Genomic DNA, 16,463 nt, shown 5'->3' with positions numbered 1-16,463 from the left:
CATTTTTTTATTTGCTGTAGCAGTCGTCTGAAGCTCGTAAACTCAAAGTGTGTTTAATTTTTTCATCATCGAGGTACTTACTATGTTACGTGACGTAATTTTAACTCTTACGGCTTTTAGTGTCAGAATGCTCTTTTTACTTTGCAGCCGTACAAAACGAAAGACCCGAACTTAAAATGAATCAGAATACTTTTCTAATGGTTGTACGTTTAGAATGTTTATATCACGACGATCGCGCTTAATATATAAATTGCTCATACAACACGGTGCGGTTGTCGGTTAAAGATTTATATTTAATTTAGTAAGATCACGTCGTGCATGCTAGCCTGATGACTCAGAGCCATCACCTGTGACAAGTTTGCTTGTTTTGTCACCATTATTTATAAATTCATGTCGTTTAGTAATAATTGACTCCTGCGCAGACACACATTATAGCCGACGACAAGCTATCATCGATACTAGTTGTTTTATCATAGTCTCAACTGTTAATAAGGGAGAAGAGCAGAATAACAATATGCATTAATTTAATACGCAGATATTATCACAAACAAAATTCCTACATAATGATTTTAAGTGTGTATGATTATTCAAATGTGGTTTTCTTCTCATAGGAATTGTGTTAATGTTGATCTTGAAATTAAGACGTTAAAGATACAATTAACTCAATCATGTTTAATACACGTTATTGGCAAGAGTTTCATTGGAGAAACAGTTAATACGAGTTCAAGCTATTGCTATGTTTAACCGAATATAATGAATAATTCATCGGTGCGTATTTAAATAAATAAATAAAAGAAGCATCGGTGGAAAATAGAACAACCCCAGTGATACAGTAGCGTACCACATACGTGCGAATTACCAAACCAGTTTTGTATAATTCAATGTACACGTACATACGTACATATAATCAAGTTTTAAAAAAGATATTGACCCCAGTTGAAGGTGGTTGACAGATGATCGATGATCGAATTAAATGCGAGCTTAATTGATATGTATGATGGCGCTTCGACAAATCTTCAGCAGTAGAAATGGCGATTAGAATCTAGAGCGCTTGAGAAACGACACAAGTTAATGATCCCTGATTTAGAAACTAATTTATAAAGGTCGATGATAGCAGTGATAGCATTTTATGAACAATTTCAAAAACAAGATCTAGCTTAATGTTTGAGGAGAAAACCAATGCATCGCATTACATATATTACAAGAGTTTGCTGATGAAAATACAAATACAACCAAATGAAAAGAGCTATAATTAAATAGAAGTGTATAAAATGAATAAGAGTAGAAGAGCTAAGTGTGTGAGATATAAATCAGAGCGAAGGCAAGACATCGCGATCTGTGTAAGTAAAAGTGTGGCGCCTGATCGCCGATCGACAGCCATCTAATATTTTTTATTTATAAAGATGAGTGCTGACTGGGAAAAAATGTATTTTTTGTGCTTTTTGCGTCCAACCGAGCCATGCAAATGGTATTTAACGCATAGCAGCATGAGGTCTCAGACAAGTCAGTAGATTAACGAGCTTCCACCGATAAAAATTCAAAAGATATTATTGAAATGTAGAACGTTCTCATTACCGGCTTTCAGCTCCAGTTCTCTATATCAATGAGTTGTTATGTACCTACATCACTTCTGTATTAGCGCGGGGCGCATAGCATTTGTGTGCGGCCAGTTGTTTTGGTGTCTTTGACCGTGATGATCTCTACAGTTAGACAATGAGAGTAATAACATTTTTTGTACAGTGAATAATGACAGGCTTATTTGATTTAGTGGTATGCGATGTGTGTAGGATATAGAGGTTTCGGGGATAAGATGTCCGATAAGGAAGTCGGGCGCAACAGCAACAAGTTACTCATTAAGTTATTCAATGTAGGAATCAATCGTTGTACGGATTTCCATCGGCGAATTAATTTGGCGGACGCGAGATCGAGTAACGGTGCCGGCGTGCCATTGACATTCGTCAGCGGTGGACGCAGTGGACAGTTCGTTGTTCGTCGTCCAGCGCCCCGAGACGCGCCGGTCGCCTCCCGTCACCTTGACCAGCATTGACGCGTTTATTTTTCTTACGTTCAATATAAGCTTGAGGAAAACTACTTGATTTCCAAAAGGAGTTGCAAATATTTAGGAAAAGTAAACTATGTATATTCTACTTAATTTTATGGACAATAACTCACTTTCTTTAAAGCCAATATTGAAGACTTGGCAATGCAAATGAAAGACAAGTTATATCTCCAAAACATGATGCGGTTGATGTATGCCGTTTTTGATGTGGTCTGTCAGTGTTGAAGTAACGTTTCATTAAATAACTAAACCGCACGGCTTCCCAGTAATGAATGAGTCGACGTTCTACCACCAAGTTCGGTTAGCGGTTTTTTTGCCCACTGCTCTCCTTATACTAGATTGATTTCTATTATTACCTGCCATTGAACTGTGAACACTATCGAAATGGAGTAATTGGCACCTGCACAAATTCGGTACACCTAAAATATTTCTACCTACTTTCTAGCTAGTATTTAAATAAGTGTGAATAATATTAGAGGCAAATCGATGATGACTTTTAATAAAGTGCTTTCAATATCGATAAAACTGTTAATAGCCCATATTTTTAGCGTTTCCTATTACTCCATAAAACGTTATTTTTGTATCTAATCCTTAATTACGAAAAAAGTAGGTAGTTTTACTGTTATGTATCATAGATTCACTAATAAGATCGCTTAATTTTATGCGCCACGCACATCATTTGCATATTGTTTATTTGCAGACTTGACAAAATATGTGGGTGCAGATTAAAAGCAACGTAAATGTTAGATATATTTATAAACATGAGTGTTTATTTACTTAGTCTTATATCAAAATTATAAGATAGTTGTTAGGTACGGAAAACCACAGGGTTTATTATTATAGGCAATGCAATTTTGTAAATCATCATAATTATTATCGGCTTCATACAAACTTGCAACTTATCACACCTAATATTACCTACTACTACTTACATTATATTAATAACGGTGCTACTTGGTTAATTTAATTGAATAATAAATTACTGCAGATAGTTTAACTAGAGGTTAGAAAGGAATAAGCCTGGAAGTTAACTATGATATACTTGTTCTAGGAGGAGCCTACATAAGTATAAATTATACGAAGAAGAAGCGTCATAAAATGTTCATCTTTTAAACTTGTAATTTTTAAAAGCGGTAGTCACAAATCCTAATAACAACACTAACTGCATTGGCTTGATTGCAATTCAAACGAAATTGAACTTTATTATCTAAAGGTTACGGTTCAGAATTGAGCATTGGCGCACTCAGGATGCAGGACTAGTTTACAAGCACTACAACAGCCCACTTCCTTAATAGAGCTTTTTAACTTAGGTCATATGATAAGCCGGTGCACATTACACATGCCAATATTATCTTGATTGGTTTGTATTAAATAACATGCCAAATAAACTAGATTCTATGACCTATTCCTAAATCCCAAATTAGAAATTCAACAACTAACTGTACATAAGCAAATTATGGTATTTCACTGGTTTAATATCATGGCGACTTTTATTGCTATTGCCTTCGTATATGGGGGTTCATTTAAATATTTATGCGATGACAAACTCCAAGCTATTATCTGCAGATTAAGGATTATTAGAGGACATATTAAAAGCTACTCATCAAGTCGGTGAAACAAAGTAACTTAATTTGACTTATAAACAGCCGTTAAGTCAGTATAAAAACTGCAGATAATATTGAGATAGTAATTTTAAAATGACTGGTATATTATTGCAAACAATAAAATTTATCGGGTTAAGTTTGTGAATAAATATGCGTAGACCGGCTTGTCCCAGTTTAATTTAAAAATACAAATAGTGGCGGTGTCTGTCCCATTATTAGTATAACGGGTGACAGTTCTTTATTCCGTTGGGATAATGTTCTGCAAATACAATTTACATCGACGATTGATCGTTTGTTCTGTGAAGCGTATTAATAACCTCTTAATGATGATGAAGTGTTAATAACATACAAAAGTAATGAATACGTTTATAAACATTATTATATTTTTTGCTCGCCGAGCTATTTTATTTAAAAGTATATATTTCACTTTTATTTATGTTGTCATCGTTCACGGCAAAATAAACTCCTATATCAACTCTGAATCTATCTCTATATCTGTTTCCGTTCATTATGAAAGGGTCGAAGACTTTATTTTTCTGATGAGTTAAATAAATTGTATCTTTTTTGCATGCGATTCCAAGTTTTTATTATAATTAAATTATGTACGCTAATCAAAATCAATTTAATTTGAGAGCCAAAAACTTTGTAACGTCATTTTCATATCAGTTAACTGCTAAATAACAATCAGATTGATTTCGTGAATGAGTCATAAAGTTGTTTGTGAACATAAAGTGCGGCGGCCGGGCGACATCTCAAGCTTTCTTTTATTTCGGTGCCATGTCGAGGAGAACCCGGATTAGTGTCGACACTCGGACACTGGCACCATTATCACACAAGCGACGTCCCTGCGATTCAACCCCAAGTAAGGCGAGAGAAGCAGAAATACGCGATTTGACGCAGGTTGTAAAGCGATAAAAAGGCAAACTTAGGATGCGTAAGGAGGCGATAAACTGACTGACGTTGATATTGACAATAAATATCCTCCAACTGCTCGTATCTAGTTTGCGTCTACATTTTGCATTCGTATAAAGTTTCTACATCGACGCCATCACAAGCCGACGTCCGTATTGTTTCAGTTTTCAAACGGTAATTTCCGTAAGTAGGCAAGTGTATGTCGAGAGTTTCGTAGAATGTTATGTTACACGACGTGTGAAGGTTTATTTTATATCAACAAGATTTATAACGAGTAAAAAGTGGGTGATGTGGAAGGCAGCCTTGGCGGTCTACATCTTGTTCCGCGAACCACCTGCACTCACATCGTCTGCGTGTACAAGAAAATGACCTGTGAAAAATGGAAAGTGGAGTGAATTTGTCTAGCTCAGTGTGTTAGTGTCCGAAGTATAACGGCGCGAGTTACTCTGGTAACAGCCCGTGAGTGTGCACACCCGGAGGAAGTGATACACGCCGATGTGGAGTGCGCAGCGTGAGAATCGCAACAGTCTGTTAATATCGCACTACGGATACTATCTCTCTCGTTATAATCGTGACAAACTATTAACCGCGCAGTTGAGTTCCGACGTTATTATTATAGCGTTTAAATGGCGTAATTAATTTGTACATGTGATGTCAGGCACGCGGTAACTTAATGTAAGAGCTTAATGCTTATTTCATAATAGTCTTATTTAACTAGAAACACGAGTTATTTCGAAGAACATTACATAGAATTGTGTTGACTCACTGAAAATACGGTATTTTAGGTTTGAAATATTTATAAGCGTAAGCTTTTAAGCCTCGTAATTTTATTTCTCTGAAGGGTAGATGACCATGTTATGTATGTAATTGTATAATCAAATTCAATACAAAACGATAATCGAGTATACAAATATGTAAAAAAGCTGGAGACTTACGAGTAAGCATTCCGGCATAATATTGTACCAGTCGGCCGGGACTTAAAACTGCTTCACGAACGTTTAACTTACCTGCGGGAAAAAAAAACTGTATTAAGACATATTAATGACTTCGATACCGTATGAGATGCGCATTATTAGCTATAAAATGACAAATTTATGAAGGCCGACAGGGGATTATGTTAAAATGTATGGAGCGGAAGTGTAGGGTGTAAAACGAGTCATATAACGATAGTAAGGACTATTTGTCAAGTTTATTTTCTATTCAACTTCAAAATAGTTTATGATAAAGTACAAAATTGATTATTATTGGCATATATTACGGTTAAGGGGATCCATTATTTATTTTATTTATTGATCAATTTAATTCAGGCATCAGGCCCATATTAATATATGCAATACTATATATCTATGAAAAGTTAAATATACTTAATATAAATACATAATAAATATTCTTAAAACTTTATTCCTTTGTGTATAGGTCAAAGAACTAGTTACTTGTTTTATTTATTTCACTATCAACCCTGTGTCAGGAAAACTCGTTAGTAGGGTCGTTATTAGGGTTCGAGATAGTTTGATTAAATAAAAGCAATTAAACTATAAACCAAGTGAGCAGAACTTAATTGGTTAGTTTATACCCAGAACGGAGAAACCGAGTCATATATAAAGATAATAGAAAGCAAATAATTAGATAAGGTATAAAGTTTTTCTATTATTGTTCATGCCAATTGATATACACCCTTCATGCATATTATGACTGCTGAGCTATTTTTCATCTATAAGAATATAATTAGAAACAGAAATTAATATCCAAGAGAAAGTTAATTTAATATATTTTTTTTCTTCGAGGTTGAGGCGCGAACATAAAGCAGCGAGTACCGCGGCCGCGTGATATATGGCCAGCATATGGTAATTCAGCTTCATGCCTCCACTTACAAAGCATGGAAATTCCGCGCGGGGTTTCTATGCCCGTGTTGAAATTAATGAGAAATTATTCCACAGCACCACTAATTAATTCCTATACTTAAACAGCCGAGACTAATATCCGCCATTTTAATTTCAATTCTAAAGCAATATGCCGTTAAAATGTTTTAACTGCCAATTGGACATACATCTTGGCTCGTAAAGCTTAGTTCGTCTTCCTGTCGTTTATTACACATTCAGTTCCTACTGTTTGAATAACCACTGCAGAAATACTGAACTGCACAACCGTAAGGCTATAGCATTAATTATCTCTATAACGACTTATCTCCAGAGCTCGGTATATTTTCACGATATTATTATGTCAGGCGAGTGGCGCCACCAGATAAATTTATGTTCACGAGTCAGTTTTGAATTCACAGTGTCAATTACAAAACGGAAGGCGCTTAGAGCCCCAGGGGGGATATTTTCATATAATATAACCTACATAGTTTAAAAGAGTTTTAGTTTTCAGTAGCCAGCGGGGAAAATCAGTTTTGCACACATGTCGAGACAGTTAGCACGCGCGACCCCAATCGTGATACGAATATCACCATTTATAGATGAGGGAAAAGTGAAACTGATATGTATTTCCACAGTCGTATCAAGTAAGAAGACTTTCAACAGGATTCTCTGAGTCAGCTTTTGAGACAATAAATATTTATGTCGCGTTGTGTTATAAAATTACCGCTAATCCTAGACGTTTACGGCAATTACTTCCTACACCTGCCCAAACATTGTAAACAAGGCTGTCACATGTCACATATCGAACCAAATGGAAGAAATTAGAAAAAAAGTATTGGTACACATGCACTCATTAAACGTGATGTGAAGCGGCTATTTTAGATTTATGGATATTCAACTTTGCTAACGATACGCCTTGAATGATGTTCATTCAAATGTCCACATGCACAGGGTGTCACAGAGACACCGTGTAAATTGACTCTGAAACGGGTATTGTATGAACAAAAATACATTTACATATATAAACTAGTACGCCGATATCTATCGACAAATATAGTTGGCGAGTTGACAATAGTCGTAAAATAAGAATGGGCGCAATAATAATATGTGCATTTAAATTGTGGCCTAGCTCTAACAGCGCGATTTTCACGGTAATATACTTGTTTGAAATAAATAGTTGTATTAACTATTATGTCAATTTACTTCGGTTTACGACGTGGCACAAATACACGGGTGATATTTATGACGTGAAACGATTGCTTCCCCCACCGAGTCAACGAGGTTACTGGAAAATAAAGTTCTGCACCAACAAGAAAACTGGATTCATATCTGAGTGCATTGCATACCTATAATCTTATTTCAATTACAACAAATACATTTACGATTTCAATTTTAAAAGGAATATTTACTAATTCATTAACGACATATCTTCGAGGACCAAATTATCTGATATGGGTAACATGATACTTAATTGCATGTAACAGTAAAAAGTGCAGTAAAATAATTTGTTGCATGATTATTTAATACAGGCTATTAAGTCGGCTTCAGTTATTGCTTCTCGCGTTATATTTAAAACAAACAAAGTTTCGAAGCCGTAAGATAAGCGTGCCTTGAGGCCTAAACTAGTTGGTTAATTGTCCTTCTAATTGTTGACTCCTAGGATTTACAGCCCTAAGGTCCACTACAGGACATGGCGGCACTTTGAATAACAAAATCATGTCCTTGAGTTTACTGAGCATTTTACTGTCTTCAATAAATGCGTGCGCAAATTGCTGCTGTGAAATTATATATTTATTTAGCCTTGCGGAAGAAGATCTTAGATATCATTACACAGATAACTAATCTGTAGTTATGATTGATGTTTTATGTAAGGAATCCTGCCTACATTATCTAATAGAGACGTATTTCTTGATGTACCAGACATCGTGGACGTATTGCTAATAATATTTTTTATTACTTTTCTAACCTACCTCTGGATTACGATTAGCAGAAATCGTTTGAGGACTGATATTGAAGATAATAATTGTGTCCTTTTCATGACCGCGTATGGAGCTTCACTTCGCATCGGAAAGTGCCTTTGCTAACTTCAAGACATTTATGACCACTTAACGTGAGCGTTATGTTTTAGGTGATAATATAAGTTATCAAAACTATTTCTTTTTGTTTGATGAAATTGCTATCATAGTGGTTAATTTTTCCTACTCAGATCTGATTGGGTACACCGACACAGCTCAAACGTAACATGTAAAAGGAATCGGAAAGGCATGGAGGCAATTTTAACGCTTTGCAGCTTGCGTGCGTTAAATATTTCTCATGTGAACTTGGTAAATTGGAGATTTTTATAAGATTCTTGATATTAATGGTACTAAAATACACTTGATCTAAAATCTCGATATCAGAGTATCAGACATTTATTAGTTCAAACGCAACATTTACAAAGGTGTAAAGATTAGTTCAACACACCTGCTAATGCAATGTTTTATTTTGAAGCGATCATAATTTATTCAAGGAACATGATTCCTAGAAATCTATTTCAGACGCCTTGTTTAGGACGTCAAACTCAGAAAAACGATCTGTGTACAGTAATTACAATTGACGTGGAACATGGCGCAGGTTTTTGTAGCGATATACTCCCGAGAGGACGAGCTCCGGGCAAAAGCGATTATGAAAGACAACTGAAGTAATTGTGTAAGATATTAAATATAATGTGAGTGTTTGAAAGCTTTTGTGTCGGTAATACCCATAATCTGTGGGCCGTCAGAATAATTTCACTGGGATGAGTTTCGAACATGATAGGTGCTATTCATTATGTTTGTAATAAAACTTGACGAAGATGACTTTACGTATGGAAATTCAATTGTAATACGGATAGTGGGCTGTAAATAACGGAAATAATTATGATTCTCTAGGTTAAGAGTACGTAACTAGGTCGACTAGTTTCATATTTATAATTGTCGATAGATGTCGAGTAGATTTATACCTGGTTTTTCAATTAATTCTAAATAGCGAAATATTACACAGCAAATATGAAAACAATTAAAAGCTTAGATTTGGAAGCGAAGGGAAAGCCAGTAGTTATACCTCTAAGTCAAAGGGACACAAAGGGCAATCACGCACATTAAATATAACTGCATTCTAATAAAAATTGACTAATTGAAAAGTTTTGTAAAAAAATCTTTGAATCTATATTTTTACAGTTATATTTATAATTTTTATGAACACCAATTTGTTTTATAACTTTTTATAACCAGTTGTAAATCAATTAAAGACATGTACCCAGCTAATTCTTATCAAATATCAATAATTCATCGTGAATAAACAAGTAATTACGCCCAACTCCGCCAGTGGAAGATTGATGCGTTCATGAATTAAACCTTTCGTATTCAAACACTTCTTGAACACAAAAAAGATTTAATATGGGCCTCTAAAAGCGGTCATATTTCAAAGGTATACTTAATATTAATTATCTCTCAAAGAAATGTATTCCATTTGTTCAACACACGTATATGATTACAGTTGAGATAAAAAGATACGTTCTACATTTTGCATCTATGTGTACTTTAGAGCCTAGAATATTTCCTGGTTCATAAAGAAGTCATAAAAAATCCGCGACCGTTGATTAAGATCAGACTCGACGTAATCTTGGAGCGTGTGAAAACCGACTCCATCAAGGAAAAGGTATGCATAAATTAAAAAGAAAATGAGAACAAGAAAAAGTTGTGAAGGATACGAGAGTTTCATATATAATATGAGGTTCTGGGTAAGATTTCTAACTGTCAGACCGCGAGCGACGATTGTAAATGTTTGAACAAACACAAAATGTAAAGCACGGCCGCATACCCGATGGACCGGAGAGATTGCCGAAGAGTTATGGGAATATGTTCCTGCTCAAAATGTTCGCGGTGTGAATTTTGAAAATGTTGTCAACACTGGTTAAGGCGCATTTATCAAGAACTCAATTCTAATTTCCAAGATATCTATGGTATACTGTATAGTTCATTTTGAAGAAGGTAATGGAGAAAGTTGGCATAAATAAAAATTCTGTATTTACACCTTAATTGGATTTGGATCGCAATCAGAACATACGACATCTGATGTGTAATTACTATTCCTTTTTCTCTGTAGGACTTGAAGTCGATGCAAGATATTTAAAATAATTAGTAAAGGGGGACGGACTGACAAGCAAAGCTGATCATGCGAAGTTTAATCGTTGCGCATAGTCAAGATTGCGGTCTTATTTTTTTTAGTATTGAACCTTTTTCAACTTCGTCTGTATTTTTATTTATTTATTTAACAGTTTTGTACACATAAAACACAAACAATAATAATTAATGGAAAAAAATGTACAATTTTTGTTTCTTTAAAATAAATTAATACAAATGACATCAATTCTAAATAAAATATGTTTTATTTTTACTCTCGTAAATTCAGTCAAGACTGGTATAGAACATGAAAGCCGCTCCCGGATTGAATAATTCTTCTCAAAGTATTTTATCTTTATTGGTAGAAATTCTATTGTAGCACGTAATAACCTATATCTGGACAAAGGATTCCCAAACACCATAGTAATGCACTAACGACGTGCAGTTCTACTAAATCTGTCCACTTCTTCCCATTAATTGGTAAATTATGTTACGCTACGGCCATGAAGGGCCATGTTTATTGAAAATTGATATGCTACAATATCGAACCCCAGGATAACAGCATAATTCATAAGGAATTTCACATTTTCATGATTCTTGGAGGCTGTTATGCAAAAGAGCCACTGTACAATGGGAACAAATATGTAGCAACATTGTTAAGCTACATAATAACGCTAAGATTCTGCAAGGATGTAACAATTCGTGTTACAGCCCGGTTCAGCTCAATAGGGACACTTAATTTTACTCCACAAAACTGCTAGGTTGTTAGTTATGATTATAAGCCTGAACGTCTACATTGTATCAGTTGATCTAACCGGTTGCGAGCCAATTTATATTATATGCACATTAAAACATGGCTTATTTGCAAAGCTTTACGAGGCGAATGTTAAAAATACTCAATAATGTTTCAATAAAACCAAAAATACATTTAGGTAATTAAATGTATTTTTAAGTATCAATTAATATACTTTGCAAATTTTTATTTCCACATGCAACATATGAACAAGCAATTTATAACCTAAAATGATAGCTCACGTTTTACGACATAGTAGAAAATGTGTAGAAATTCAAAATGTATTTTTGTAAACAGGTTTGTATGTATGTTATCCGTAAAATACCTTTCTAGAATAACCGTAAAAGTGGTGAATATGAAACAATATATTTGTATTATGGTCAATTTATTTCTCACGCGAAATGTCATGGGATCAACGATGTTTTAAACGGGAAACTAAATAAACTGTAAGTTATGATGACAGTCAGTTTCAATAAATAAAACTTCAAGTATTAAAAAATTAAGACTTTTTTAATTCAGCAATATTCTTGGCAGGACTAGAGGCTTCATGGAGCAGTTCATCTATCAAATGAAAGACTGTTGACATTCAAAAATAATGAAACTATTTTCACAATAACGTACTACAATAGAAGACTACCGTAAAGCGGAATTTAACTTAATCAAATCTGTCTCGGTTATACAGCACTTTATTAAGGCAGCAAGTTTAAATGCTTTCAAAGCTACCACGAGAAATATTAAGGGAATAAAAGCGGAGAGTAAAACATTAGCACGGCATCGGCTCTACAGGCGTGTCTAACATGAAATAGTGAACTTAATATAGCAGCTGGCACAAAGCAACTGATTGCTACTAGGAAACGAACCGATAAAAACGTTCCACTAATTAACTTACGTGTAAAATAATAATATGAGAAATTCAATTATTTATCTATTTGAAATGTTGTAAAACTATGGCCGTTTTACCGTTTATTTTACGAGCCGATAGATTAAACGTGTGATGAGATCAGATGTTTGAAGCGATCGAACCTTTTATTGCAGTTTTTATTTTAGGGCTGTTTTTTATTCCTTTTTTGTTAGAAACAACATGCACTTTCAATTTTAATCAAATCAATATGTTATGGATGAAAATCGATTAAAGAAACAAATCGATTTTATCTGAATTATTGCAAGGAAATTTAAATTATTTGGTTTATTGGTTGGCATAAATTGTTTAGACTATATATTTGCAATTTTCACCTTGCATAATTCAAATGCACAGTAGCTAGGCAAGCTAACTGGGCTAAAGTTATTAATAAATATTACACAATAAAAAGCTTAGACTTCCGGTATCATAAAACGAGAGATTTATTGCACAACGCATGCATGTTCATAATAGCTGTTCTTAATTATTTGGAGTTATCTCATCTTACTTGTAAAAGCATATCGTAATAAACAATGAGATACGAATCATCGGCCAATAAATGAGTGAGTAGCATCATATCCCGGAGCGTAATAGGCACTCAGACGGGAAATATGATGTGAAGCATAACAAACTACAGATAGTCTTGGGAACATTCTTTTATGATGTAATAATTGACAAAGAGGAAACTTGATGAATTGATGTGAAACCATGATGAATCGGCTGCACTAATGAAGATTATGAGCTCACGATTACGGTAAAAAGAATGATCCTGTAGATGCACAATTTCACATCAATTGATGGCTAGACCACGCTAAATACCTGACGTCGTGGATCACGTCAAGTGACGAATGAAGTCGGATGTTTTATGACGTGAACTTGATTTTATCTTACTGCAACACTAAATAGCTAAAAGATGAACCATCTAGATACCAATCTAGATGGCTCATCTCCGAGTTATCTGAGAAGTTCATCTACATAAAGTGCTTTTAAACAAAGTTTTGACAAAAGTAGGCTTAGTCTAATTTATTGTTATAATCCTTGTGTGGGTGTTAAGTTGCTACCACAGCTTCCATGGTAACATACTTTTGTTGTTCCACGCCCATGTCTGAAGTACATAATATTTTGCAAATATAACAATATTGTCAAGGCTATTGAGGGAAACGTTCGTGGAAGTATTCGGTCCACTATTCCTTTTCCCGTTTACATTCCAACTTCGAGATCAGTTCACATTTACGCAAAGATAAGGTACAACGACAGCTAGGATTCCTTCTTCCAATATAATTTCTACTGATAATACCTTCTACTAATTTGACGGTGACCTGAGGTATCATTTGATGTGAAAAATAAATCGTACTTCGTCATTTTATTCCTCGTTGGATCATTGAACTTAAGTTGGGCGTATTTATGTCAGTCAATCATAATTCCCTGTTACAAATTACGGAACATCCTTAAGATGTATTTAAATACATTTATAGGTACTTCATTGTTATTTACATGTTAGTCGAAATAAAACAACCCACATTCTCTATGTGATGACGCTTAAATGGTTTTTCCACACTTAAGCCACTTAAAAGGCCCAATTTGACTAAAGCAAATCACGTGAAAGTTAAATATTCAAAAAAGAAATCAATGAAACTGAAAAGTCAAGAGAGAAATGTAAATAAAAAATAATTAAATAAACAGTTTTCAAGTTCAGACGTCTTAGAAAGTGGAGGTCGTCGACATAATCTTTTCTTTGGCACATGTCATTAGGCAAAACGTTGCGATTGTTCCATTTGAAAGCGAAATGCTTTTACATTTTCATTCACGAATGTGAAGACGAGAGTAAAAGATTGAGCAATTTGAGTAACAATTGAACTCTTTACATTACTTATTCAACAAGCACCATTGTGGGTCATTAAGCTAAACAGCTAAAAGCACTGTGAAATATGACAAAATCACTTAGTTTGTTCACCTGTTTCTATTATAGACCGTGCAGTAATAAAATATGACTCATATTATAATGTCAGAATAAATATACTGTGTGGGGAGTGTTGATTATTCAACGATTTTAATGATTCTTTTCACATAAAACTTAAATTATAGAGTAGAATGACGCGCCATTTTTCTTCTGTCATGGGATTTATAAAAAGCTGGCATATCTGGGAAAGTTTTTTTAGTTCCGTTGAAGCTTATGTTCAGGTGTTAACTTCTAAGTATTTATTTGATGACTAAAGCTTTATTATGTCTGCTTTTTATACTGAAAAAAAAATCAAATTGATTTTGATACAAGTCTTAGATAGCTGTATGTTCAAACCTTTAGGCTTCGATGAAAGTTGATACAGTCCTAATGGTTAATCCATTAGGATAGAAGAGTATCGACTTTCCTTTAACCAACTATGTTGTCGGAGCTCTCGTATAATCAACTAACGGAAATGGGATCATGTGCGGTTTATACTGGAACTATTACGTTTATGTGCAAACTTTTCATTGCTTTTGTGGTCAATAAACCAGCTGTTGGTTATAAGGTTCTTGATTTGATTTTCTGAGTGAAAGTGCGAAGTGTCCTTCTTACGGTGGAATTTTGGGATCGGATTTGATGTAGACCACCATCACCATCGCAAATCTTAGAAATAACAGTCACACTATTTGATAGGAGCTTCAATGTTCATTATCGTCTCAATAACTTCAAAAGTTAGGGATATAACTCTTCGCTCATTGAAGATCTTTAAATCTAAATAACTTCATCTCCTACTTAGAAGTAAGTTACAATTTTCCATAAGCAAAGCTCCATCCGGCCTAAGGCTACTGCGTGTGCTTACTCGCACGTCCCTTATAATTAGACACGCCACTCATTGTCTCTATAAGTTTTCACATGAGACTCATTCCTAGAAATGCAAACTAGTCTTCTAACCTTGGGTCAGGTCTATGACTATTATTATGTGGCGCAATAATCCTGTCCTTCGCTGACAACTTAGAGCATTTAACACACCGGAACCACCATAACCAAAGCGCAAAAAATTCCTAATTTAAGTGCCTGGGTGAAGCAAAGCAAGAAATAGCTCACTCATGTATTTTTGATCACATCCTTATTTTCCGGACAAAATTTACAAAAACAACTATAAACATTTTATATAGGTACGAGTATAAGCGGCGTGCTATTCTTTCTCTCTATAACAAGAGGCATGTGTCCTGCAGTTGGATAGTAAACGGGCTGATGATGACTATGAGCGACACCTTTGAAATACAGGGAGGGACGACAATGGCGTATCCAGTTGGCTAAATTCTTTGTCCTGACAAGTCCAAAGAAACAAAATGGTATATAAATATGCAGATACTTAACTAAGTATAGATATGCGATTCAGATTACCGTTACGATTAGGGGACCTTTGGCTGTAGATAGATGTGACCGACTGATCCTTGGCTGGTTATTGATAACATGAATAATGGAGTCGTGGTTCAATAGCGGTAGCATATTAATGGACTTTATCATTGTTATTCTTCAAAATGGTCATGTACCATTTGCCTGCTGTTTTTTTTACTGCATCTAATTTTTCAATGCAACTTTTATAACTTTGTATGTACTTTCAAAGTATATCTTAGACACCAATGGCTGATAAAAAGGTGAAGGAAAAAATCTCGAGGAAATCTGGACTATAATGTCTGAAATCACCAACCCGCACTGAGCAAGCGTGGTGATTAACGCTCAATCTTTGTCCGTGTGAGAGAAGGCCTGTGCCCAGCAGTGGGACGATAAAAAAGGCTGTTGTAATCTAGTTTTATTAAACGCACCGGCTATACAGTTAAGGGGAAACAAATCCTTATGCATTTTAAGTGAGTAAACAGTACCACATTAATGTAGACAGTACGTACATTGTATAAACAGCAACTGTTAAAATCACGGGTGATCCACAAACCGTGCGCACTAATGGACGCACGACTTGTTTTGTTTATGTAAATTGCAAAGTGGACCTTGATAATAGGCGAAAATTATGGAGCGATAGCACCGACGACTTTATTATGGTAGCTTTCTTATTTTTCTACCATTTGGGGTTTGGAAAGTCCATTATTTCTGGAAGTTTGTGTATTTGTTCTTGGTTCTATTAAAGCTTTTAGAAATTTTCAAATATTTGATTTGTAAGATAGGTTGGGAGTGTCATAAGTTTCCCAATTAGTTAAAACGCGTATAATCAAACAGTAGTGTGAAAGATAAACAT

General features: G+C 34.7%; 1 protein-coding gene across 3 annotated transcripts in view; it reads right to left on the bottom strand.

The window, feature by feature from the left end:
• LOC110380849 (autophagy-related protein 16-1) overlaps positions 1-16,463 on the bottom strand; it is a 144,400-nt gene that overhangs the window by 63,583 nt on the left and 64,354 nt on the right. The window lies entirely within an intron of this gene.

This window comes from Helicoverpa armigera, chromosome 14, assembly GCF_030705265.1.
Source record: "Helicoverpa armigera isolate CAAS_96S chromosome 14, ASM3070526v1, whole genome shotgun sequence".
NCBI lineage: Eukaryota > Metazoa > Arthropoda > Insecta > Lepidoptera > Noctuidae > Helicoverpa > Helicoverpa armigera.
Note: the sequence above shows the minus strand (reverse complement) of the source record. Positions and strands in the feature narration are given on the sequence as shown.